The sequence below is a fragment of the Acinonyx jubatus genome, chromosome A2 (assembly GCF_027475565.1).
Source record: "Acinonyx jubatus isolate Ajub_Pintada_27869175 chromosome A2, VMU_Ajub_asm_v1.0, whole genome shotgun sequence".
Classification (NCBI taxonomy): domain Eukaryota; kingdom Metazoa; phylum Chordata; class Mammalia; order Carnivora; family Felidae; genus Acinonyx; species Acinonyx jubatus.
Genome location: NC_069383.1, coordinates 116665683 through 116693166, shown reverse-complemented (window position 1 = coordinate 116693166; position 27484 = coordinate 116665683). Strand labels below are relative to the sequence as shown.

The 27484-nt window shown below is 44.6% G+C and overlaps 1 long non-coding RNA gene across 1 annotated transcript in view; it reads right to left on the bottom strand.

The window, feature by feature from the left end:
- The window catches only part of LOC113594637 (uncharacterized), a 337503-nt gene that overhangs the window by 256831 nt on the left and 53188 nt on the right, over nt 1–27484 (bottom strand). The window contains exon 2 of the long non-coding RNA XR_008297018.1: nt 15962–16052. This is a non-coding gene — a long non-coding RNA (uncharacterized LOC113594637). The remainder of the gene's footprint in view (nt 1–15961; nt 16053–27484) is intronic.

Here is a 27484-nt window from a genome sequence, read left to right as displayed (position 1 = left end):
GAAAGACAAAGAGAGACAGAGCCTAAGTGAGGGAGGAGCAGATAGAGAGGGAGACACAGGTTCTGAAGTAGGCTCCAGGCTCTGAGCTGCCAGCACAGAGCCCAGTGCAGGGTTCGAACCCATGAACTGCGAGATCATGACCTGAGCCAAAATCGGACATTCAATCGACTGAGCCACCCAGGTGCCCCAGTTACCAAGACTTCTGATTTTTAAAATGTAAGACTATGACACACACTTGAATTCACTTGGTAAAACATGAAGGCTTGGGAATATGACTAAGGGAAACTCGAGTTCTGGGGAAAGGATTGATTTCTCTTCTTCATCTAAGGCCAGGAATGTCAACAACCTAGGCAAGTTCTTCCACTCCTTCAAAGCTAAATGTGCTAGCTACTCTGAAAGATAGGTACAATATGTCCCATTTACCAGGCATGATAAAATGAGACTTGAAAAAAATAATTTGGGAAACTAAACACATTCAAGTGACACTGTCGCTGTTCAAAACATCTGCAGAATGACTCTTCGAGAATTTTTTTCAAAGCCAATTTCACCACCCAAACAAGCAAACAAACAATTCACTAATTCAAACTAAGTCTTTGATTTGGCTTTAAAACAGTGTTCCCCAGAATAATTTACCACCTTATTCACAAGACTCGTCTCTGAAAGTGTTGAGGGTATTTCCAAAAATGAAATCTATCCTGAAAGGACCAAGATTTGCTAACATGAAAAATCGTCTTAAAAAAAAAATTACTCTGAAGATCATTCCAAAAGAGCAATCCCAACAGTGTTGCAAACAACAGTAAGTCATTCCAGTGAGTTTCTAGTACCTCCAGAGGGACTACTGAAAGGCAGACGTGCTCACATCTCTACGCTGACAGGCAGAAGACTCCAGCAGAAAAGACCAGGGCGGTGGAGACAGACTGACCTGAGTTAGACTCCAGCTCCATCCTGCACCTGCTACATGACCTTGAGTGGCTCATTTACCTCCTCTGTGCCTGTTTCCTCTTCCATAAAATAAACACAATATCTTGGGTGACCATATAATTTATTGTCAAACCTGGGGCACTTTGGAAAGTAAAAAGGGCTCATTTAATACTTGCATGAGGACAACAGGCAAACCAAGATGTTTAGTCATCCTAACACCCACTCCTCCTGGATTTTTGTGGGGACTAAGTAATATGATGGGTTCGTTGAGCACGCTTAAACGGTAGCCCTATAAAGCTTATACCAGGTTTAAAACAAAACAAAACAAAACAAAAAAAGCCATTCATTTTGGTGATGCCTGTTTGCTTCAATGGGTTTTGCTTTCAAATGCCTTTTATTTACAGATCTGTGCAGGCCTGGCACCTTGGGTGTGATAAATGGGTGTGTGTTTTACACTGACTTGTTGGCAGTGCTACTGACATGCCCGTCCCCCCTCTATCCGTGGGACACCACCACAGAGCGGCAGATTTCCATCTGAGCCTAGCCGGGGAGAAGGCAGCACAAGGTCCATTTATCATTTGCTGTGTATGCAGAGAGCTGACCACACAGTAGAGATTTTGGAATTGTAACAGGCTGAACACTGGGCTCAAGTTGGCTGAACTTTCTCAAGAGAAGCCGGTTAAACCCAAGCTTATCTGCACATCCAAAGGTGTACAGACATTTGTGCCTATTGCATTTCACCATGGGATAGGAGGAATTTCTTTGGAGAAAAAAGTTACTAATAATCCAAGCCCTATATAAGCTATGATATCCTTTAAGGCTAGTACCTACTTTGGGAACAAATGCATCTGATTATCTTAACATGAAATCAGTTTTCTCGGATGAGCTCCCATGCCGGATTAATCTTTTGGCTACTTAGGCCTCCCTGAACAAACTGCAGTAATAATAATATCAATCACAAAAACATATCATAAAGATGAGGAGCACAGACTCAGGTAGCAATCTGCCTAGATGTGACCCCTGCCATTTATCAGCTATGGGAGCTTGGGCAACTACCTGAATTTCTCTGTGCCTCAGCTTCCTTATCTGTTAAACGGGAATAACAGTACCTAGCTTTTGGACTTGTTACAAGGAGCAAATAAGTTAAATGAGCCACCTGCACTTAGTTAGCACTACATAAGTTTTTGTTAATTTTCTTTTTATTTTAGTAAATAGCATTACAATAACGTGAGCTCTCAGTTCCTAGGTCCTTACTGTGAACTAAGTACTTCACTAGGCTCTGTTTGGTTTTTCTTGACACCACATACCTCATCCCAACACCAATTGTCCAATTCTCGGACAAAAACTAAGTGTCCTACAATTCGGTTCAGTTCTGACACCACCCACCCACATTTAGCACAAACCCCACAGGCTCAGGACTACTCCCACAAGAAGGCTCCCTGTCTCAGACAAATAAAGTCCCCAGACAACTCTCACTTCTATCTAGCCAACTACAACTTCATGGGTTCTCAGGACCCTTCCTTAGGTTCAATACTGTGTTAGAACAACTCACAGAATGCAGGAAGGTGCTCTATTTACTACTATGGTTTATCATAAAGGATACACATGAACAGCCAGGTGAGGAGGTACACAGGGCAAGGTCTGGAGGGTCCTGAGGACAAGAACCTCTGTGTCTGTGCAGCTGGCATGTGCCACATTGTCCCAGCACGGATGTGTTCTCCAACCTGGAAGCCCCTGCAATCCTTATCGTTCCAAGCTTGCTTGTTTGTGTTATCAAGGTTTCATTACACAGGCACATTCATAGAGTCACTGGCCTTTAGTAGCTGAACTCAGTTTTTAACCCCTCTACCTGCCCTGGAGGTCACGGATGGGGCAAAAGTTCCCACTCCAGTCCTGTGCTTGGTTTTCTGGCAACCAGCACTCATCCTAAAGTGAGGGACCTTACCAGGAGTCACCTCATCAGCATACAAGAGACACTCCTCTCACTAAGGAAATTCCAAGGGCTCCAGGAGATCTGTGCCAGGAAAAGGGCCTTGTACCACAGGCTCTTTAAGTGTGTTGTCTCCTAATTATCCCCTTTTCAGGAGGGATAAGCTGAGCCTGAAAGGTTGAGTTACTTGCCCCAGGTCACAGCTGCTAGGTGACCACCTCCCATGTCTGTCTCACATTAAAGCCTTTCGTTTTTTCCTCTACACCAGACACATGGGTTTGACCCAGGCTCAAAGGCTGGCAGAGAAGAAGGATGTGTCCACATGAAGCAGACTGCCTCTAACTCTGATGTGTCCTGAATTCAGCCCCATGGACTCACAGCTTGCCACTGTCAAGAGGGAGAGCAGTCACTAAAGTGGAGACGGCTGATTCAATCTGGTAACCCGTTGGGGCACAGGCAACATGGCAGAAGCCCCCTCTTAGGGACCGCATTTGACACAAAAAGAAGAAAGCAGCTTCCCCTTGCCTTCACAGAAGCATGGCACCCAGTCCGGGAAGGAAGGAAGCCCCCAGGCCTGGCCACAGAGGAGGAAACAGACGGCCACAGAAACAGCACAGCTGGTCATAGTGGAAGGCCACAGCCCCTCACGGACAAATCAGCAACCGCAGTAGGAGACAGAAGAAACAAAATTCCTGGAAACCCCTGACCACACAGTGGTAGGATTTGCTCTCGAGTCCATGAAAATTCCTTGTGGAGACCCCACCAAATGTGTGGAGATTTATTTCAAGGAACAGGCACTTGTGTGAGCACAAAGAGACAAGAGCCAGTGCAAGTGATAGTTATGACTCATGTGGTCCCACAGGCAAATAGATATTGGGCTAAGATAAAACCCAACCCCAGATTCAACTTCACAAGTGCAACCTTTAATGCATTCTCTCTTTATTTATGTAAAATGTGAGAGCCAAGAGATATGCCATTAATTCAGTTGCTTTTTGCATTCAAGTCAAGCCCTCCACAAACATGTCTTATTAAACCCACACAATCGGTCTGTCCAGAGAGACAGCATCTGCATGTAGGATTTGAGCAGCCAGGCCCTATTTTAATTACGACATGACCACAAGTGGACTACCCCAGTCAATTGTTAGGGCTGCCATAAAAATCTTCATTTAGGTAAACCCATCCATTTTAACATGGTAAATCATAACAATGAATAATTAAATCCTGCTTCAGATGAAACAATAGAACAAAGACAGGTTTATTAGTGTCCCCCCTGACATCCAAAAGCAAACAGGAAACTGGAAACTTTGCCCATTCTGACATATCGCTTAGGGACAGAATGCGCTGCTGATGTAACGGGATCATTTTGGAGTCTCAGCACATGAAAAGGGTGCTAAAAGAAGTAAGTGGTTACCTGGGGGAAATATGTGAGAACTATGAATGTAAACCCTGTTGACGTTTTCTCAGATTCAATTTTATCTTGACTTAGCCGCCGCCATCATTTCACAAACATTTTTGGGTTCAATTCCATCTTGAGTGGAGCCAGCTACAATCATTAGGCAAACATAAGATTTGGGACATGTGTCAATACAAAAATGATTTGCTCTGTTGATTGCCACACAGCTGTAGAACAGACTTAGATCCAGATGGACCCATCAGTCAGCTTGTTTTATCCTCCCCTCCCTTCCCCTCCACTCCCCCCAAATCTCCTGTCCACCAGAGAAAATTCTCAGTTCCCACTGGTCTCTCTCCTTCTCCCTAAGGTCTGGTATGGCAGAAATACCAGGCTGGTAAGGCCTCGTATGCAGGGTCTCCCGCCTCCCTACTTTGCTTCCTTTCTCTTAAAACTCGGTCAGAAGAGGACTCCCAACTCCAACTGGCTCCATTATCTCTCCCAAGGGGACAAATCTAATTAATCACTCTTCTGACCAGATCATGTTGACCAGTGGATAGTTAGAGTTGTTTCATAGGCTATTTCAATGCCAAACACTCTTACTATCTGAACTGTAACTATTTGTTGCCCTTCGCTCCTATTTTTCCAAGATTATCCCAGAACTATTCTGCATAGGAAAATACACACACAGAAGCTGGCATCCGCTCTCTTTTCCATCCCAAACGTTAAGCCACAAATTCATAATCAGGACTTAAGAAACCTATACACTTACATCCATGCTGATGACAACGCTTAGGGTGGGCAATGGACAGAGTGGATTTTGTTCAGGGCACACTTGCCTAGTTATGGGTCTGGATCCCAGAAAACAAAAAAAGAAAAAAGAAAATTCTCCAAAGCTCTTGCCTGATGTCCCTGCTATAGACAGACCAGATCTATGGTGTTGGGCTTTGGAAGTCTGGCCCTCAGCCATTCACAGGGACTTTCTGCAACTTTTTAAGGATCTGTTGCAATTGAAGATGGTCACAAATCCTTTAACACTCCTTGCATCAAGAGGTGGGGTCCATTACCTTGAGGGCACTATGCTAAGTGAAGTAAGTCAGACAGAGAAAGACAAATAGAATACTGTATGATCTCACTAATACGTGGAATCTAAAACAATAAATTTAAAACAATGTACTTGAAACAGAGAGCATAATGGTGATAGCCAGAGGTGGGAGGTGGGGGTGGACAAAATAGGTAAAGATGGTCAAAGGTAGAAACTTCCAGTTATAAAACAAGTAAGTCCCGGGGAGGTAATGTATAACATGGTGACTACAGTTAATAATACAGTATTGTATATGTGAAAGTTGCTAAGAAAAGAGATCTTAAAAGTTCTCTTCTCGTTCCAAGAAAAAAAATTGTAACTATGTGTGGTAATGGATGTTAACTAAACTTATCGTGGTATTTCATGATATACACATATATCAAATCATGTCTGTTGTGCACCTCACACTAATATGATATTACATGTCAATTATATCTCAATTAGAAAGTGAGAAAGAAAAACAGAAAGAAGGAAAAGAGGGGGAGGGAGGAAGGAAGAGGTAGGGGCTATTTATTCCCCCTTGAAGAAAGAGGACTGGCCTTTCTGACCAGAACAAGTGGGCAGAAGTGATGGCATGTCATAAGTAATCTCTGGGTCTCTGCTTTAAGAAGACAGGCAGCTTCAACCCTGGTCTCCTGGAAGCCAGTAGCCAAGTAAGAAGTGCACGTACTCTGAGACTATCATACTGTGAGAAGCCCAAGCACTATGGAGAGGCTGTAAGGAAGAGACACCACGTAGAGAATATAGACTCCAGGCAGGAGCAGGGTGCCAATATGTGTGTGAGGAACCATCCTGAAGCATGTCCTTCTGTATTAGCTGACCTTGCTGGTAACACCAGGTGGATCCAGACGAACCACCCAGCTGAGCCTCTCTCAATTCCTAACACCTAGAAAACTCTCAAGAAAATAAGTAGGTCATTTAAAACTACTGAGTTTGGGAACGGTTAGTTATGAAGCAATAGATCGCTGGGAATAGTATTAATTTACCAAAAACGTTTATTTTGCCCTTGGCACGCTTGTGCCCACGTCAGAGCCTTTGACCAGTTTTTCCCCTGGCCTGATATGTTGTTCTTCAAGGCATTTGCCTGACCAGGTCCTTCCAATTATTCAGGTTGTAGAATACACACCTCCAGCTTGGAAAGTCCTTCCTGGACCACCATATCTGAAGTGTGTGCCCCAAACTTGCTCACCTAAGTCACCCTTTGTCTTATCACCCTACTAAAATTCCCTTTTTGTTCATTTTTTTTTTTTACTAGTTGGTAATAGATTTCCTCACCTCCTTCAGGATATGGAGCTTTGGCTTGTGTGTTGGTGGCTTTATTTCAATCACCCAGAACAGTGAATGGCACGCATTAGGTACTCAAGAAATACTTGTCTACCAAACTAGACATTTCTTTTTTAAAAAGGAAGAAAAAATAATAAGCATAAGTTGCCAGAATACTTGAGAAAGCAAAAGAGATCTCAAGATAAAATTATGTTATAATAAAGCAATTACAAGCTTTTCTCCCTTACTTGCCTGGTTCTTGTGGTTCACATGTTTCCAAATTAAGAATCTAAAGGAGTGTTTTTAAATTTTTCCTTCTTGATTCTCCAGAGGAAGACCTTATCCATTAAAATATAATTTACAACAGACATTACTCCATTATTGAGCAATGCTCCCCTCTTAAATGTAACCCATTTTTCTTACCTCAAGACTTCAATTTGAAAGGTACACTAAGGTGCTATTTTGTTTAGCTAAAACCCTGAAATCAAAGATACTGCCACAGTGCCACCTGGTGGCTGAGGCTGATTCTGCACATATTTTTCCTTTGGTGCAGAAGGGGAAGAAAGGAATCTTCGCACCTCAAATTACAAAGTGATGTACATAGTCTTATTTGAGATACAATGATTCTGAAGTTGGTAATATTATTCTCATGTTAGGGAGGATGAGAGGGGGAAAAGGACAGTGACAAACCTTTATTGATACCTAATATGTGCCGTCTTTAAGAAGGCTTTTTCAATAGTTTTTCTCATTTAATACTTGAACTAATCTTGGGGTATTGATATTACCCTCATTTTTGTACAGAAGCATACTTGCACATAGTTATGTTAAATGTCTTGTCAAACATCTAGAAGATGGGATTTGGGCCGAGGAATGCTGGCCTCCGAGCCTGTTTTCACCGTACTGGATAGTGGAGTTAAACATCCTCCCCACATGTGCTGAGTCTATAAATTTCAAAGAGAAAAATCAAGCCCCAGACTTCTGGATCTAAAGTTAACTCATTCATTTATTGAGTTCCTACTGTATGTCAAGTATTATTCTGGATGCTGAGGACATTCTAGTGAACCATGCCTATCACCGTGTTCTTTCTACAGCCCCAAAACCCAGCAGGCTGTAGTCAACTCTGGATATGTTCATTCATTTGTTCGTTCATTCATTCATTCACTCATTCATCCAACAGTCATTAAGCACCTACTAAAAATGTCACTGTGGGCAAAAGCAGAAGTGGCCCCACCATCATGGAGTTTACAGCCTAGCTGGGAAGACAGACATTAATCAAACCATCACATTAAAATATACAATACCCATGGTGCTATATACTAAATGGGAGAGATGTGGTATGTATGAATATATAAAGCAGAGAGCTGACTAGTTCAGGAGGTCAGGAAGTGATGAGGGGCTGACAGGGCAAGTAGGAGTTGTGGGGGCACGAGAGAGGGAAGAACTCCAGGCAGAGGGAACTGCATGTGCAAAGGCCCTGAGATACTTGAGGGAGATGCTGTGTGTATCACCATAAATTTAAAAACCCTTTCCACTGGGCTTCTGCCTTACATTAGAAAAGAGAAGTATGTTCTCAGCACTTCAGATACATTCAGAATCTTGTGGACACCTAAGAAGATTAAAACAACTATGAGCTAACAAGAGAAATCTGTATAGCAATTTCAATTTTCAAAACACTTTTACATTCATATTATGTTTGCTTCTCCCCAAAATGAAGTATATAATTGTTCTTGAGTGTCAGAAGAGAGGGAGGCCCCGAAAGGCCAAGTGACTTGTGCACATTACATTAGTCCTGCTACATTAGAAGGTAGCCCACACAAAACTTTTACTCAATCTCAATCCAATTATCTTTTCACTATGCTTATTCATTTTATGTTTTTAATGTTTATTTATTGTTAGGAGAGAGAGAAGGCGAAGGGTAGAGAGAGGGAGACAGAAGATCTGAAGTGGGCTCTGCGATGACAACAGAGAGCTCAACCCGGGCTCAAACCCACGAACCACAAAATCATGACCTGAAGTCTACGCTTAACCAACTGAGCCACCCAGGTGCCTCTGCTTCTTCATTTAATTTCTTTTTAATTTTTTTTAACGTTTATTTATTTTTTGAGAGAGAGAGAGCATGAGCAGGGGAGGAAGGGCAGAGAGAGAGACAGACAGACAGAATCAGAAGCAGGCTCCAGGTGCTGAGCTGTCAGCACAGAACCCGACGCGGGGCTCAAATTCACGAATCCCAAGATCATAACCTGAGCCGAAGTCAGACACTTAACGAACTGAGCCACCCAGGCGCCCCCAGCTGCTTCTTCATTTCAAATGACAGTGTCACTTAACCCCTGGTTACTGCTAACTTACCACATTGCAACCAGCAAGTAATCATTTGTCACCTAAGTCAAAATTAATTCTAATTTTCATATTATTAACATTCTTAGTCTTCTGTGCAACAATTTTTTAAATGTTTATTCATTTTTGAGAGAGAGAGAGAGGGCACAAGCAGGGGAGGAGCAGAGACACAGACACACAGAATCTGAAGCAAGCTCCAGGCTCTGAGCTGTCAGTACAGAGCCCAATGCGGGGCTCGAACTCACGAACTGTGAGATCATGACCTGAGCCAAAGTCGGACGCTCAACCGACAGAGCCACCCAGGTGACCCTCTGTGCAACAATTTTGTTGAACTTAGTTCACTGGCCAGCAAGTCTTTGGTTAATATTCTGGTCTTAAAAGCAGATACCAGTCTTGTGTTTTCTTGGCTCAAATGGGAAATTTAATCAATGAATCAATTGAAACTAGTTTAATTAATTTTTTCCACTGAATTGCTCATTTAATTGATTTTTATCAAATTGATCCGTTATGTAAGTTGAGAAGATATAACAGGATAATTCAATTAATTTTAAATTTAGTAGGAAAGTGGGATTAGAAGGAGTAAACACCACCATTTGCTATTCCATAGGAAAAGAATTATATTCTCCAAAACAGATACCAAAAAAAAAAAAAGCCAACCCTGTCATCCATTCATTCATCAGTCATTCTTTCAGTCATTAATTTTGTATCTACTAAATGCTAGACATATGCCAAGTAGATGGTATAGAGACGGTCAAAGGGAAGGTACAAGAATATGCCAGCTATGGATTTATTGCCTTTTTCAGATCCAAATCGTCTTTCACTGCCAGTTCAATGAAAATATTGCTTTTGAAGAAGGTGTGATGCTCAATTCTTTCAGTAGAGGGCGCTTCAGAGACACTGCCAGAAGAAGGGGCTTCTCTTTTTGTTCTAAGCTGTTACACCGTGCTTCTCAGGTTCCTACCAAGGGCTGTTTGTGGCCAGCAGTGTGTTAGGGGAGTGGTCAGTGGCACTCATTCATTTCAGCTTCAGTGACGCCCCCAGGATGGGTTTCCAGTGAGGCACAGGAACCCTGCAGTCCCTCCACTTGTGTCCAGATGGGTGTTTCCTGCTGGATGGACTCTGCCTCCCCTCCAGTTGCTTCCTGCTTGTCTAGCAACTGTACAAGAGCCTGGGCCAGAGCTCCTGAGAGAACGCCCCTACGGAGTGGACCGCAGCCGCACCTTCTTCAACACGTCTGAATCCCAGCTTGGGGAGGGGTCCCCCTTCCCAGCATGTCCCTCCCCTCATATTCTCCCTCAGCCCTAGGCTTTTCTGTAGAGTTCTGTTTACTCCTTTCTGGACAATCTGATATAGGTAAGTAATGATTTCAGCAGTGATTCTCAAGCAGGGGCCATTCCGCAGACCAAAGGGACATTGGCAACATCTGGCCACATTGTCAGTTGTCACAGTGTGGGGAGGAGAGAGAACCCTGTGGGTATCTAACGCGTAGAGGCCAGCAATGCTGCTAAGCACCCTATAGTGCACAGGGAAGTCCCCCCAAATTCAGAATTATCCAGCCCAAAATGTCAAGTGTGAAGCAGAACCCTGAGCTTTCCCTGTTGAAATTACTGTGTGGTTTCTTTCTTCTCATCGCACCCTGACTGACGAAGAAGGTGGGAAAGAAATGAAGGCAGATAAATTAAATCAGACCTTGGTAGCTTTCATCACCGTGCTTTTGTCTTCGCAGCTCTGTCTTGTCTAAAGAATCCTGCTTTTTATTATTATCTGACCTGATGTAAACACAAATGCTGGAGGCTGCAAAGAGGAATCCAGGGAAACTTGAAAGATTCAGCTTGGCATGGAATCCCTTACTGATGAATGGGGAACACACATTTCACGGACTCCAGCGGCTGTGTCCTACCCAAAACTAGGAAAGGTGGGTAAGGGCATCATGAGATGGCAGCTCGTGTACTCATAAACAAAGGGAATTTAACATGTAATACCAGAAAATGATAAATTCAAGAAATCTAAAATATAATTAAAAATCACCTCCTATTAGAGTGGGAAGTGCCTTAAAAGGCCACCAACCCAATGGGACCCAAACTAGGAGGAAAATCTGAGTCATCTGGGGATTTTCTGAACAACACAGCATCTGGGGCCCCCTCACACAATGATAAAAATCAGAGTTTCCGGGAGGCACTAGAGTCCAACTCCTTCATTTTAGACAGGCCCATTGCTGGCCTTTAATTAAAGGCACCCTCTGCACCAGGCACATGACTTGGCAGGTGGAAAATCCAGATTTTCGTCTCCTCCTACCCCCTTAGCCAAATTCACTGGTGCAGTGCACAACCTAGATAACTCTATAGGGAAAACCTAATTTGCAAAATGAAGAAATTGAGGCCCACAGGATTCAGTTTCATTCTTTTGCTAATTTATTTTCTGGCCCATTCATCCACTCAACCATCATTTATTGAGCACTTGACATGCCAAGCTCTGTGGAAATAAGATGAATGAGACATAGCCCCTGCCCTTAGGGAATGTGTAGTACATCTGAAAGATAACTTTAACAAAACACTCTTGTTTATGTTATTGCATCTGATCCTCCAACAACGTGGAGAGGCAGGTACTAGTGGTATTATCCCTATCACACAGGTGGAAAAACAGGGTGAGAGATATGTTCAAAATCACACACAAAACCCAGTCCTGAGATGCAAACTGAGCCCAGGCCCTCAAATCCCAGTGCAGTTTGTTCCTTGATACAATGTTGCCTGCTGGAGGAAACCACAGTGGTGCCTTGTACCCCAGGCTCACACTCAGCCTTTGCAGCCTATCCTCCAAATTTGGGCTATCAAGAGTCATTTTCTTCCCAAGGCTCACATCCTTGGGCTTTCCTCCTGACTGGGGACACCTGTGAGACGGGCCTCGCTGAATGTATACACCCTCCCAGTTTCAACACAGCATTTAAGAATGAATGAGAAATTCCAGGGGAAGGTGGGAAGATATGAAGGTAGTAAATGTGTATCCTGTTTGTGGAAAACATATCCAGTGTTAATCTGTCCTCTAACAAAAACTTTTTTTTTCTTTGTAACGCTAATCACTAGATGACTCTAACGCTTACCTGTAGATTTGCTGTTATCACTCAAATGTCAGCTCTTTGAGGGTTGTTAATTGCCTGTCTCCTTCAGTTCCATTCTCTTAGGAGGCCAGGGCGGGGCTCATAGCAAACACTGGCTGAATAAGTCAAGGAATAAAGGAATGAACACATTTTATAGAAGCTATGCCAACCAAACTATATTCTGATTTAGGAGAAGAGCCAAAAGCTATGAGGTTTTGTAAGTTTCAACAAAACGCCTGTAAAACCCCCCAGCTTTAATAATGCAAACTTATTTTCAAGAAACGTGAACGTTTCCTTTCCAAACATGTACTTTTATAGTTCAGATATTTTTTGCTTCGTTGTCAGTAAAGGAATGTTCTTACAGTGGCACAAGCCAGTTTATGGTCTGTTTCTTTTTATGTGGATGGTTAAAAAAAAAAAAAACAAAAAAACAAAAACTCATCATTTTGTGCCATGCCAGTGGTCTGGGAAAAAACATCCAAATCAAATGTGGACAGTATATAAACATCATGCTAGTGATGCCTCACAGAGTCACAAATATCAGAGCCGGCAGAAATTGTCAAGTATGTGTGTCAGTCCAGATTGGTTAAGGAAATCATGGAGAACCACACGGCAGGTTGGTGTCAGGGCTGGGGCCAGACCCCATCTCTCGATGAAGGTTCATTTCTTCTGTTGGAGTGTTCAGAAACAGAATCACAGCGCTGGGCACCTGTGGCACAAACCCACAGGAAGGTGTTGCCGTGGAACGCTGAAGAAGGAGAAAGGTGGCTCCAATTCATCTGCCCTATCAGGTGCCCCTACTGACACCACCCAAGTCTGGGATGAACGGATGCGACTTGAAGCTGAGTGTATTGGGTAGATTTTATTGCAAAACCAACTGCCTCAAAAGCCAGTGGCTTAGGGGACGCCTGGGTGGCTCAGTCCTTGAATGTCTAACTCTCTATTGTGACTCAGCTCATGATCTCACGGTTCATGAGACCAAGCCCCGCCCGCAACAGGTGCAGAGCTGATGGCGCAGAGCCTGCTTGGGATTCTCTCTTTCCCTCTCCCTCTGCCCCTCCCCTGCTCACGTGCACACATACACACACTCTCTCTCTCTAAAAAAAAAATATTAAAAAAAATAGTGGCTTGAAAAAAACAAACCTGAATTTGGCACATGGTTCTAGGAGTTGGCAACGTGGACTGGCTCTTCTGGTCTCACTTTCCTAGAGCATCAGCAGTCAGCTGCTGGCTAACAGGAAGCTCCATTTCTGGGGGTAGCTGGTATTCCAGCCGGGGTGATAGGAAGGATTGGGCCACACGTGTGTTACCCTCTGGCAGTGGCAGCATTATGACAAACAGAAGAAACACGTGGCCACAGCCAAAACTGGTACACCACCCCTTCCACAACATTCTATCGTTGTGGCCGACCGCAAGGCCAGCCAACATTCAAGGAAGCAAAGAACAGACTCTACCTCAATGGCAGGAGCTTAAAGTCACACTGCAAAGGCATGGGACCTGGGCAGGAAGGAAAATGCCTGTTTTTGCCATCTCCCCCACAGCCCTAGAGTCCAGCATGTGCTCTCCTACCAGACTCTCTGCCAACCTTCGAGGACACTCATTTGCATCTTTATTAGGTGTAAGCTCACGTCCACATTAAGAGACATTAAGAGGACAAGATATTTAGAATGAAGACGGCCAGCAGTCCAGTAGGGGAAGTGGGGCACGCAGAGTCACCTTAAAGAGTTACCTGCAGACAGAAAGTCCATATAGTAGTTACATGTGTGGGTCCTGGAGTCAGCCTGGCTGGGTTTGAATCTCAGAGCTAGATTCACCAGCTATGTGATCCCACACAAACTTCTTAACCTCTCTGGACCTCAGTTTCCCTGTTTGCAAAATGCAATGACCCCAATGGTATTATTAAATAATGCGCAGGCCTCACGTTCAGGAGGGGGTAAATAAATATCAGTGGCAATTGGCTTACATGTAACAAAACAATGAGAGAAGTGCTTTCCCTTCATGCCCCCTGCATTTTTGTCCTCCGGGTCCAGGCAGAATTTGTTGCCTGATGGCTGTACTGTCCACAAAGGGGAGGAGGAGAGGTCGGTGGCCCAGCCCGGAGAGATACCCCAACATGAGGAGGAGGGGAGAGAAGGTAGCACCTGACCCCTTTCCCTTCCAGCAGCCCTGGAGTGGCGGACCACCCAAGAAGATATAAGTGGAAACAGGGGGCTCAACCCTAAGCTCTGCGGCACCCAAACTCTCACAAAAAGGCCCAGGAGGAACCAACCCCCCCAGAGGCACAATGGGACCACAACAGCCAGAAGCAGTCCCCCAGGCAGGCCTCCCCATTCTGGACCTTGAGAATCCCATGGGCTTCTCACACAACCCAGGGTGGAGGGAGGGTTGCCCCCAAACATGAACCAGGCTGAATGTCTTGCCCTTGCTGACAAGAGAGGAAAGGGTCAAGCAAGATTTATTTGATTTAGAAACAGAGAATGGATTGCTTCTGGCCCCACTTCTTGTTAGGATATTGGCCCGAGAGTGAACTTCACCCCCCCACAGAGCGTGTGCTCACCTAACAACCCCCAGGCCAGAGCACTGGCTGAGGGCTGTGGGGAGGCCCTAAGGCATCTAGGTGTCCTCTACCAGGACCACGGCTGTGCCACATCTTGTCAGCACAGTAAGAGAAAGCCACGGCCCATACGTCCAACAGTCCTGCTTCAGTGGCCAGGCTTCTCAGGCCAGCATGGGGACAGGGATGCTTGGGAGGCAACTGAGGTGTCCCATAGAAGACATGGGATGAGTAAGTTCAAACCTTAGCTCTGCCACTTGTCTGCATCTGCCTCCTCTCTGTGCCTCAGTTTCCTCTTCTGTTCAGTCAAGATTGTATCCACCTTGCAGGACCATAGTAAGAACTAAGTTAGATCATGTATATAAAGAACTTGGCAGGTTGCCTGGATGGTTCAGTTAAGTGTCAAACTCTTCTTTTTTTTTTTTAAGTTTATTTATTTATTTTTGAGGGTGGTGGGGAGGGGAAGAGAGAGAAGGAGAGAGAGGAGAGTCCCAAGCAGATTCTGGACCGTCAGCACAGAGCCCGATGTGGGTTTCCATCCCACAAGCCATGAGATCATGACCTGAGCCAAAATCAAGAGTCTAACTGACTGAGTCACCCAGGCACCGCATGTCCAATTCTTGATTATGGCTCAGGTCATGATCTCACATTCCTGGGATTAGATTGATCCCTATGTCGGGCTCTGCACTGACAGCTCAGAGCCTGCTTGGGATTCTCTCTCCCTCCCTCTCTCTCTCTTCCCCTCCCCTGCTAGCACAGGTGCACACACACACACTCTCTCTCTCTCTCTAATAATAATAAATAAATAAGCTTAAAAAAAAAAAGAACGTGGCACATATGGATTTGTGATAAATATTACCACATTGTCAATAGTTTACAGGATCTAAGTAGAAGTGGCATCTCAGTGCTGATATCAGCAGACAGAGCTCTCTATCCTCTGCACTCTCCCCACAGAAAACAAGAGTCCTCCCCGGTCGTGACCTTTACTCTTTGGCTTCTGGACCCATCTTCCTAAAGAACTGAGCTCCTCAGCACATGTGTTCTGAGGCCTGGTTGTACTAGGTGCTCAGTAACTGGTACAATGCTAATTTGCCAGTCCAGGATTTAAACTTCACCCCCATAACCAGATAGAAAAGTCTGATTTGGGGATCATCGCCACCAACCCTCCAAAGGGTTGTAGTGACGGTCAAAAGAGATGATGTCCAGACCAAGTTTGGCATTATTGTCCTTGTTAGCTCAGAATTTCCCAATAAATGGTAGCTACTGTTATCAATTATTAATAATTAATATGTAATGTAATTATTAATATTATGTCATTATTAATATCCATTGCTCTCTCAATCCCCTCCCTTTGGCATCTCATCCCCACCCCTTCTGAGAACATTATCAACCTCACGTCCTGATGTCCAGTACATATAGATGCATCTTAGGTACACAGAGGTCAAGATTGGCCTGTGGCCCCTTGTACTTCAGTTCCCTTATCTAGAAAACAGAGATGATAAATTGTTGGAAGGATTCATCATGGGAGGGCCTAGAATAGCACTTAGAACATGTTCATCATCAGCACCTTGATGATCTTCTTTAATAATTTCAACTCCCACCAAGTAATACATTCCATGACCCTCTTTTTCACTCATGGGCAAGCCCTTCTCTGTGAGCCATGCTTCTGTGACTCCCTCTTGCCCTTTTTTTTCCCCTTTCCATTATAAAAACAAGTCTTGCTTGGTTGCCAAATAAAACCCAAGCATCACATTCAATCTATTGCAAGCCTGGCAAAATCCAGGCCAGCCATGGAACAGGATGGCAGGTGCTGAGATCCGCGGGGCCAGCTCTGGAAAGAGCAGCCAGAGACCCATTCCAGGCGTCACTGGGAGGCACCCTGAGCCAGGCCAGAAGTCACCTGGGAAGGTGTATACCCAAGAAAAGGGAAAAAAGATGCACTAAGTTGGAAATAAGCATTTCTGGAAAAGTCTGAAGCTGATGCGAATTTTCTATCTTGCCTGAAGCATCTTTCTGGCCTGGGGCAGTTTTCAAAGCCCTTGAAGGCATGTCTAAGCTCTCCTTTGCTTATAGTCTTCTAACAGCATTTCATTCGATTCTCTCAGGGTCACCAGTGTGATTTTCCTTTAGCTCCAGCTCTGATTTTTGTTTTCTAGGATTGAGTATGAGCTGTGCTCCCTTCCAGGCCTGGACCAATCAGCTCCTTGAGCCCCTCCCCCAAGTAGCGGGCCCTCATGCTGAAGGACCCACAGTGACAAGCACGTCAAGGGCCCTCTGCCAAGGCGGGAGAAGCTTTTCACAAGAACTAAATTAAGGCACGACATTATTTTTCAAAATGAGAAAATACTCATTAACAAAGTGCACACCCTACGTTTTAATTTTCACTCTTAATTGTGAATTTGTTCATGTTAATTGCTCAATAAAATGAAGTACAATGGGTCACAGGATATAGAATCCCTCTCTTCCCAGGCCTACAACACCTAATTATTCCATCTGGTATTAAAATCACAGCCTCTGCACTCAAGATTATGTAGCCACAAAATCCCACCTGACTAAGCTAACACAAGACGCTGGCATCCCCTAGATTAAGTTCCTGAAATTGCATGTGTATTTATGAAGGATAATTAAATACTTTAACATTTATATTGTGCTTTTACATGCTTTAAGTGATTTATAAGCACTAATTCTTGTCATCCTTGTAATAACATCACGAGATAAGTACTAGTATAATTAGTCACATTTTGCAAATGAGGAAAGCAAAGCCCAGAGAGATGGAGTTACTTGTCCAAGGTCACACAGCTACACAGTGGTAGAACAAGATGTAAATGCAGACAGGCTGGCTGGCTACAGTGCCTGTGTGCATAGCCACTACACTACCTTGTGACTAGAACTTTCCACTACACTTGGGAAAATGTGAATGCTACCCGGACACATGGTGAAATCAACCATCTCAAAACATCCAGTTTCAGTGACCCCTGCTGGCCACTCTGAGACTGCACAACCACAGAGTCAGGTTTAGCCTTGAACCTTGGGGTAGGTCCCATCCATTTTTAATCTTGGCTCAGTTACTTCACCTCTCTAAAGCTCAGCTTCTGCTGTAATGAGGATTACAAGGGTAATACTTGCAAAACATTCGAAGCAGTGCTTGGCACACCCTAAGAGTTCAATAAATACTAGCCCCCATTATTATTATCATTTTGCAGATGAGAACGCTGAGAGAAGCAAAGGACTCCCCCAAAATCAAAGCCACACTGCTCATTCATAAGAGTCCCAAATGGAGGGGTGCCTGGGTGGCTCAGTCGGTTAAGCATCTGACTTCAGCTCAGGTCATGATCTCACGATTCGTGAGTACAAGCCCCTCATCCAGCTCTGTGCTGACAGCTCAGAGCCTGCTTGGGATTCTCTCTCCCTCTCTCTCTGCCCCTCCCTGGCTCTCTCTTGCTCTCTCTCTCTATTTCTCTCTCTCTCAAAATAAATAAATAAACTTAAAAAAAAAAGTATTCTTAAAAAAAAAAAAAAAAGAGTCCCAAATTAAGATTCAGACCCACGCGCCCGGGGTGCCTCAAGCATATTCTACTAGAGCAGGTGTGGATTCATCTTGTCACTTGCCCTTCCCTGCCCTGACAGTTGGGATATGTGCTCATTCTAATGGCACATCAGGGCTCCTGGCCCCCAAGGAACCCCCAAAACCCATCAGGAACAAATAGGGGTTTCAAATTCCAGCTTTGCCCCACAAACCTGTTGCCAGGAAGCTCCGGATGAAGGCACAGAGGCTCATGGTCACCCCTCACGCCAGCGTACTGAATCAGTGTTTGTTTCTTTCAAGGCAGCCCCAGGGCTGTGATGGCTGGAGAAAGTAAATGTGAAACCAACAAGGGAGAGATGGCCACGAAGGCAAATGAACAGCCAGCAATCGATATAATTAATCTGTCGGAAAAGCAGGCACCAAACTCAAGTGGGTTTGCTGCCAGTTTGAAGCATTTATCTTAAAGGCTGAGACGCACTGAGTCTGCTGAGAGAACAAGTTTGCATTTCAAAGATGCCTCCAGGAGAAGCGGTACCCCGTCTGCAAACAAGGTCTTTGAAGGTTTGTAATTCCTCAGCATCTAGCAAAACAATCACTCCATAAAGGCAGCTTAACTCTGTCAGAGGTTTCACTGTGAGAAAGGGGCATCTTTTCACGGTTCCCCCCAGAGACCCTGGGAGGTTTTCCGCCCCCATGTTTGAGGCAGGCATGAGACTGTCCCACCAGGAAATCAGACTGTTAGGACAAGACAGAGTGGTCACCTTTCCCCCAGCATATATTTCTCCAGAGATAACTTCTCTTAAGACACAAGAGGCAGTGCCTAGGACCCAGGGCAATACTTTTAGAGGACCTGGAACATGTTTTAATTCCTTTTAAAAGAAAAAAAATGATCTTTTAGGTGGTTGGAAATGTTTTAGTACTATATATGTGTATATATAGTATATATATACATATACATACATTTGTCTTTATACCCACATAGCTGGTGTGTGTCTGTGTGTGTGTGTGTTTAAAGTTTATTTATTTATTCAGCGAGAGAGAGAGAGAGAGAGAGAGAGAACACAAGCAGGGGAGGAGCAGAGAGAGAGAATCCCAAGCAGGCTCCCCACCATCAGCACAGAGCCGGATGCGGGGCTCAAACTCACAAAACACAAGATCATGACCTAAGCCAAAACCAAGAGTTGGATGCTCAACCAGCTGAGCCACCCGGGCACCCCTGTGTGCTTTGGGGTTTTTTTTAATGTTTATTTATTTTTGAGAGCAAGAGAGACAGAGAGAAAACATGAGTGGGGGAGGGGCAGAGAGACAGAGAGAAAATCTGAAGCAGCTCCAGGCTCTGAGGTGTCAGCACAGAACTGGACATGGGGCTTGAACTCACAAACTATGAGATCATGACCTTAGCTGAAGTTGGACGCTTAACCAACTGAGCCACCCAGGCACCTGCTTCTGTGTGTTTTCTTAGTGTAGGAAGGGGGCATTGGAGGCAAAAGTGGCAAAAGTCTCCAACAGGCACATGACAAGATGCTCAATATCACTAATCATCAGGGAGATGCAAATCAAAACCACCATGAGATATCACCTCACACTTGTTAGAATGGCTATTATCAAAACAAAACAAAACAAAACAAAACAAAACCAAAAACCAAGAAATAATAGTGTTGGCAAGGATGGGGAGAAAAGAGAACAGCCCATACACTGATGGTGGGAAAGTAAATTAGTGCAGCCACTGTGGAAAACAGTATGGAGGTTCCTCAAAATATGAAAAATAACAACCACCATATGATCCTGCAATCTCACTTCTAGGTATTTATTCAAAGAAAATGAAGATACAAACTCAAAAAGATAAGTTCATTGCACGTTATTTACAATAGCCGAGATGTGGAAGCAACCTAAGTGTCCACTGATGGGTGAATGGTAAAGAAAATGTGGTACACACACACACACACACACACACACACACACACACAAATATTATTCAGTCATGAAAAAGTATATATGAAATCTTGGCACATGTGACAACATGAATGGATCTTGAAGGCACTGGGATAAGTGAAATAAGTCAGAGAAAGACAAATACCCTATGATCTCACTTATATGTGGATTCTAAAACAAAACAAAACAAAAAACAACTAAGTTCGTAGAAACAAGAACAGAGTGGTAGTTGCCAGAGGTGAGGAGTGGGGGGTGGGAGAAATGGGTAAAGGGAGTCAAAAGGTACACACTTCCAGTTAGAAAATAAAAATTCATGGGGATGTAACGTACGGCATGGTGACCATAGTCTGTAATGCTGTGTTGCTTATTTGAAAGGTGTTATGAGAGCAGATCTTACGTTCTCCTATGAGAAAAATAATTTTGCAACTATGTATCATGACAGACTTGAACCAAACCTCTTCTGGAGATCATTTTGCAACATACACAAGTATTAAATTGTTATGTGGTACACCTGCCAATTAATATAATGTTATGTGTCCATTATATATCACTAGAAAGAAAATGGCACAATCGGCTGGTGGCCTTCCCTTCCCTGCATCACCTCCCCACCGCCTCTCCACTTCCTTCCTATGTCCCAGATAAAAACTTGAACTCGAATCCTCAGTTCAGAGTCTGCGTCTGCTTCTCCCTTAGCAATCAACCCATTGCCTTTATGTTCAAGGCAATGTGACCCACAGGGGAGCACGCGTAAGGAAGACAGGGCTCACCCACTCACTGTTGTGCCATTCACAGCCAGACCTAAGTGTCTTCTGAGACAGCCTGTGGGGGTTGGCCACCCCACCCACCCTCTACACCCTGGAGAACAATGGAGTCTGGGGCCTTAGGGAGCAGAACAGCATCGTCAGAGGCCTGAGATCTCAGAACTGTCAGCATGTTAGTGGGTCTGCCATCCGCATCTCATGTCAAAGGGGACTTAGCGGGGCACCTGGTCGGCTCAGTCGTAAGAGCATGGGACTCCTGATCTTGGTGTTCTAAGTTCAAGCCCCATGTTGGGTGCAGAGATGACTAAACAAAATTTAAAAGTTAAAAATTAAATAAAAGATGACTTAGCACTTAGCACTACTAAGATAAACAGCTTATTCTTTCCAAACACAAAAGCTTTCCAAGTATTCAACATCCAAACAAGAGGGTACTCAAATACCTTCCTGAGAAAAAGTCACTACCTCATTTATGAGAAAGCCCACTTTCCTTCCTCATGACGGTGGTAGTCAGCAGACCCCTTGTGCGGTAGACTTCTAAAACTTGATTTTCTTATTTTCTGTATTCTTTTTTTTTTAATTTTTATTTTTTTATTTTTGAGACAGAGTGTGTGCAGGGGAGAGGCGGAAAGGGAGGGAGAGAGAATCCCAGCAGGCTCCTTGCTGTCAGCGCAGAGCCCAATGCAGGGTTCAAACCCACAAACCGTGAGATCATGACCTGAGCTGAAATCAAGAGTTGGAGCTTAACCCACTGAGTTACCCATGCGCCCCTGTTATGTTCTGCATTCCTGATGCTCTGGCACTTGAAGCCTTTATCCCAGTGAGGATAACGTCTCCCAGGGCTAGCTGATTCCTGGGCATAGCAAACACCTCTCCACAAGTGTAAGTGCCTCAAATACGCACTGCCAACTAATCCCAAGCCCATATTCCAACCATCTCCTTTATCAAATTCTCACACCTCAAATCAGCATTCCCCCTGCTCCAAATCAGCCAGGGCCAAGTACTCCATAACTGAGACCACCCTTAAACCCAGAGCCCACAGAAATGATTTAAACTATTATCCAGCCCACAATTTACTCAGAGCTCCTATCCTGCCTATTTCTTCCACTGAAAACCTCAGTAAAATCTCTGGACCTTCTCCCCTCTCCTGCTTCCTGACAGACCTGAGTGTCCTCCCACGTGACCCTGCATAGCTCACTGAGCCTCCTGTTTCTAGACATCTGTGAGTGTAAACTTCCTTCTTGACAATCATGCCCTGGTGAAAACAAATCCCAGGTACAATTGTTAGAACAACCCCACCCAGTGTCAACCTTTATAACTGAGAATTGGCCTAAGCAGCTGACAATGCTGAGCCAAGCTAGGAAAACCCCCACCCTCAAGTGGATTTTTCCCTTTTTAAGCTTATTTTCCAAAAGTTTTCCCTGACTTAATGTGACAGGACAATTTACTGAGATGGTATGGTTTCTTCCTTCCATCACTTTTTCTCCCATCCACGCAATTCCCACATGTATTTCCTTGACTTGGAGAATTTTGGGAAGAAAGCAGAAGCTGCTTGAAGTCAGTAGCTTTTCCCTTACTTGGCAAAAACTTTACTAATGGTCATGATTACGCTATAGATGACCCCAAGGAGAAAGGGAGGAGCAGGCTTTGTCTGGAGAGTAGTGAGAAAGATGAAAGAGAAGTTCTCAGATGCTCCCAAGAGTTACAACACCCCAGAGGGGACCGGTAGGACCCAACCTCTGGACCCAGCCCCAAGCTTGACAACAGAGTCCCCAGACTCCAGTGGACCGGGTAAGTTGGGACATGGGGCCACTGCAGAGTAACCAGCATGGACCAATGCTTTGGAGCTACCCAAGAGCCTCCCTCCACTCAGGACTTTAGAAAGACCCCAGGGTAGGAGCTACAATAATCGTGAGATGTAACATACCTGTACCCTGTGCAGCAGAAGTTTGGAGGGTAATTTAGATTAACTAAATAAAAAAGAAGCTTGATGGGGCAAGCCAAAAGGACAGAGGTGCTGTGGTAGGCAAAAAAGGACCCCCACAAAGACATCCACACTGTAATCCCCAGAACCTGTGAGTATGTTACATTACACGGCAAAAGGGACTTTGCAGGTGTGATTAAGTTAAAGATCTTGAGATAGAGGGGATAATGGGCTTGGTTGTGCCCCCTCAGAATTCATATGCTGAAGCCTTAACCCTCAATGTGACTATACTTGGAAAAAGAGCCTATAAGGAGGAATTAAGGTTAAATTAGGCAATGAAGGTCAAATTAGGTAGGGCATCAATGTGATAGGATCAGGGCCCATAAGAAAAGACACCCGGAGGGAGTTCACATTCTCTCTCTTTCCCTGCCTTGTGAGGACACAGCGAGAAGGTGGCCATCTGCAAGCCAAGAAGAACACTCTTACCAGGGACCAAATCAGCTAGCACCTTGATCTGATTTCCAGCTTCCAAAACTGTGAGAAAATAAATGTCCCTTTGGGATTGCTGGCTTTGAAGATGGGCGGAGGCCATGAGCCACTGGATGTGAACAGTCTGTAGATGCTGCAAAAGACAAGACTAGGAATTCTTTCCCACAGCTTCCAGACAGGACTACACGCAGGCAACTTCTTGATTTTTGCCCAGTGAGGCCCATTTTGGACTCTGACCTCCAGAACTATAAGATAATAACTTTGTGTCATTTTAAGCCATCAAGGCTATGGTAATTTGTTACAACAGCCATAAGAAATTAATACAGGAGCCAACCTATAAAAAGAGTTCTCAGTGGCCAAATCTGAAGCCATTTAAACAAAAAATTAAATAGCATGGTATTGGATTGCAACTCAAAGTATAAAATAAATATATGGGTTACAGGAATCCATATTGATATAGACAATTGAATAAATAAGTAAATGGGAGGAAGGGGTGAGTCTTCCTTTACAGAATGATTCCAAATAATAGAAGTAGATAATTCTCCCTCCAGGAGGTGGACCTTAACCAACTCCCTCTGGTAAGTGGGGTTTCCACTCACTAAACAGGCACCCAAAGAACAGAGTATGGAAAGGAAAAAAATAGCGACCCGGCAACATTACCCTCATCAAATGCTCAGGGTTAATGTCACTAGCGGCCCCTCTTGTGACTTAATCATGAGAAGTGTCAAACAAACCCAAATTGAGGGAAAGCCTACAAAATATCTGACCAGGGCTCTTCAAAACTGTCAAAGTCATGAAAAACAAGGAAAGGCTGAGAAACTCAGATCAGAAGAGATTAAGGAGATACCATGGATAAATGCAGTATGGTAATCTGGATTGAATCCTAGAATACAAGAAGGCTTTGGTGTAAAAATTGGCAACATCTGAATAAGGTCCACAGCTTAATGAATAGAGGGAAGGGAAGAGAAGGGAAGGGGGGAAATGTGTTATTTTGTCAAACCTGAGTTTGTGATTACAAAGCCCTACCAGCTACATAAACAAGAATGAGGACGAGGAGGCTATTATAAAGTACTAGTTATAAAGTAACACAGAGGTAACTGTGTAGACATATAGACACATAAGTATGCAAGTTGTATTTTGTCTACCTCAGGGGCAGTTCTTTAACTTTTAAAATTACCTAATCAGGAATCCACACCCCAGGGTGGGGTGGTTAGCATCTGATGGACTCTAAGCAGAGGTCCAAACTCTAGAAGCTGTCAGCTCAAGCACTTTAAACACTTCTATATAAATCTGCTCTAAAGGATCATTAATTGGCAGATAAGACATTAGAAAAACTTCTTCAGTGATTAAGTGGGTGGAGCACAGGGTACGTGGGAGGCTGGAATCCCATTGGTCCTGTCTCCTGCCTTTGTCATCTGGTCTTTCTTGTCTGTTGGCGGATCTGCTTAGAAAGTTTAGCTGCTGTCCCAAAGATCCTTTCATACAAGGGGCTTGTCGAAGCACCTAAAAGCACAGCAGCCAGCACGGAGCTGGCAGGACATGGAGGGATGCTTTGGTGGCCTCTTGCTTAGTAACAAGTGTGGCAGAGTTTAGAGAGGGCATAATAAAACACCCGGAAGTGAGGCAGTGAGAGGGAGACCTAGAGCCTCCACTTGACTCTAATAATTGGATGCTCCAGATGGTCACCAAAAAGAGCAGGACAACTGAATGGCCAAATGGGCTGTTTGCCTCAGTAGGGGATGGGAGGGAGAAAGCAAGGGAAGGGGGAGAGAGAAGAAGAAGGGAATAAATATGAAGAAAGAAGAGAGAGAGAAGGGGTCGAGGGGAGGGGAAGAGAAAAGAAAGAAGGAGGGTAGAAGGAGGAAGAGAGATGTGGACGATGAGCCTTGGCTTGGAGTGGGAGAGGACCAGGGACAGGAGCAGGATGAGAAGGGTGTTGATGTGGCTACGGACTGGACTGAATGCCTGTCCAGCAAGGGAGTACGCATCACGTGCGCTGACCAGCATTTGCACCCATGGTCACAGCCGCTGCCTCCAGCTTTCTGTTTCCCAGGCAGTGCTGGCTGCAGGAGGCAAAAATCAGGCCATGACTAAATAACTACAGGTAGGGGTGCTAACAGAGGAGCTTAATGAGGTGAAAATAGCACACTCCTGTCCCTACCAAGGCCTGGAGTAGGGAGGGAGATGGGGCCCCCAGCAGTAGCACAAGGGAGCCCTGAATCTTAGGGCCTAAGATATCTGGGCACCAGCCTCCTTGGGAGCACAACAAAGTGTTAGACCAACCAGGGCCCCTTCCTGTCTAGGCCACTGAGCACCCAGAATCTTAGCAGAGCAGAGACTAGCTACCTCCTTCCAATGTTTCAATAAACAGCAGCTGGCTTCTCTCCTCCCCCAGGAAGCCTTCCTGGAATGCCCTTCTCTAGTAAGCTTCCTCCACGGGTCTCAAACAATATCCCTTCTAGGCCGCTTACATAAAACACTTTGAGGCATTGAGAAACGCACAAGGATTTGGAGACAATAGTAAAATATTACTATTAAAAACGACCACAATAATAGGGGATATGCTATATATTAAGCACTTATTCTGAGCCACATTTCGGGACAGCCATGCCCACATACTGTCTCAATCAATTTTTCCAACCTATGAACCTAAGTACTATGAAAATCCCCATGTTAGTGCTGAGGAAAACTTAAGGGAACGGAGGCACCAACAAGTCAAATATCTTTCCCAAGGTCATGACTAAGGGGTAATGAAATCATGATTCACACTCTGAATCAGACCCTAGCTCAGCCACTGGCTCTCAGGGGCACTGGGACAAGGGACTTCAGCTCTCTATACCTGGGTTCCCCCAATGGTGTGGCTATTCCACCCACCCAACAGGACTGTAAGGAATGACAAAAAATAACATGCGTGATGGGCCCAGTTGATAGCCTGGGAAGGGAGAGCCACTTAAGAAACAGTTGCTGAATAAGGAAAGAAACATGTAATGGCCACCACTGTTGCCTTGTGACATCTCCTGAAGTTCTCACATCCATGGGTAGTTTGCCCAGTCGTCGGTGCTGTGGTCAGGATGCTGCTCAGTAGTACCCACCTCCCCGGGGCCATCATCAGTGGAAGTGACCTTGACCTCCAAGTTCATGGGGTTTGGGGTGGGGGGGAGGGCCTTGCATCTAGTCCCTCCAGACCAACCAGAGTCCTCTCTTGAGGTTTTTCCAGCAAAACCTAGAGAGGACAAGCCTTCAGCTCTGACTAGGGAGTCCTCAGGATGAGAGCAGGGGTCTGCTGGCAGCTATTTCCCCACTGTGCAGCAGGGGCCTCCACTTGGAAAGAGAAGATGAAGCTCTCACTCAGAGAGAGGTACAGATGAACCCCGCCAGCAAGTGTGTGAGTGCTCGGTCCCAGTTGTCGCTGAAGCCAGCCCCATCCCCACCCCTGCTGTCGTGTGGTTTCTTGAGCCAACGCAGTCCCCTCTTTGAGCTAGTTTAAGTTACATTCCTGTTACTTCCAAACAAAAGAAACTCAACAAATACAATCACTGAGCTCACCATTCATTCACTTGTTCATTCATCCAACAGGTAGGTGTTCACTGGGTGCTAAAAATAAGCCACGCACAGTGGACTCCGTGCAGACGCTGGAAGAGACACAGTGAAAGAAGAATGCAGAGGGCACAGGTGATGTTTCTGCTGAATCCAAGAACACACACTGGGCACGTGCAAGGAGGACAAGAATTCTGCCAAGTAGGTACTCTTGTCCCAATCTTACAGATAATAAAACTGAAATACAAAGTACATGTTCACTACTGTAATTACCATAACCATTATCATTAGCTGAGTGTTTACTATGTGGCAGGTATTGTGCTAAATGCTCATATTTAGTGATTCACTGTATTTCACTGACTCTAAGGAGCCATCACTTATAAGACACATTAACTGAAAAGACAACATTTTAGACGTTTGTTGCAGATGAATTGTGTGTTCCCAAAATTCATGTATTGAAACTCTAACCTCAGAATGTGACCTGATATGGAAATAGGGTGACTGCAGATGTAATCAGTGGAATTAATATGAGGTCACACTGGGGTGTGATGGGCTTCTGATCCAACATAACTGGTGCCCAAAAAGAAGACTGCCATGGGAAGAGACAGACAGATAGACACACACACGGAGAACACATTATGAAGGTTGGAGGGTGGCTGCTATAAGCCAAGGAACTGCTAGGAGAGACTCTGGGAACAGATCCTTCCCTACAGCCTCCAGGGGGAGTACGGCCTCACCAATACCTTGA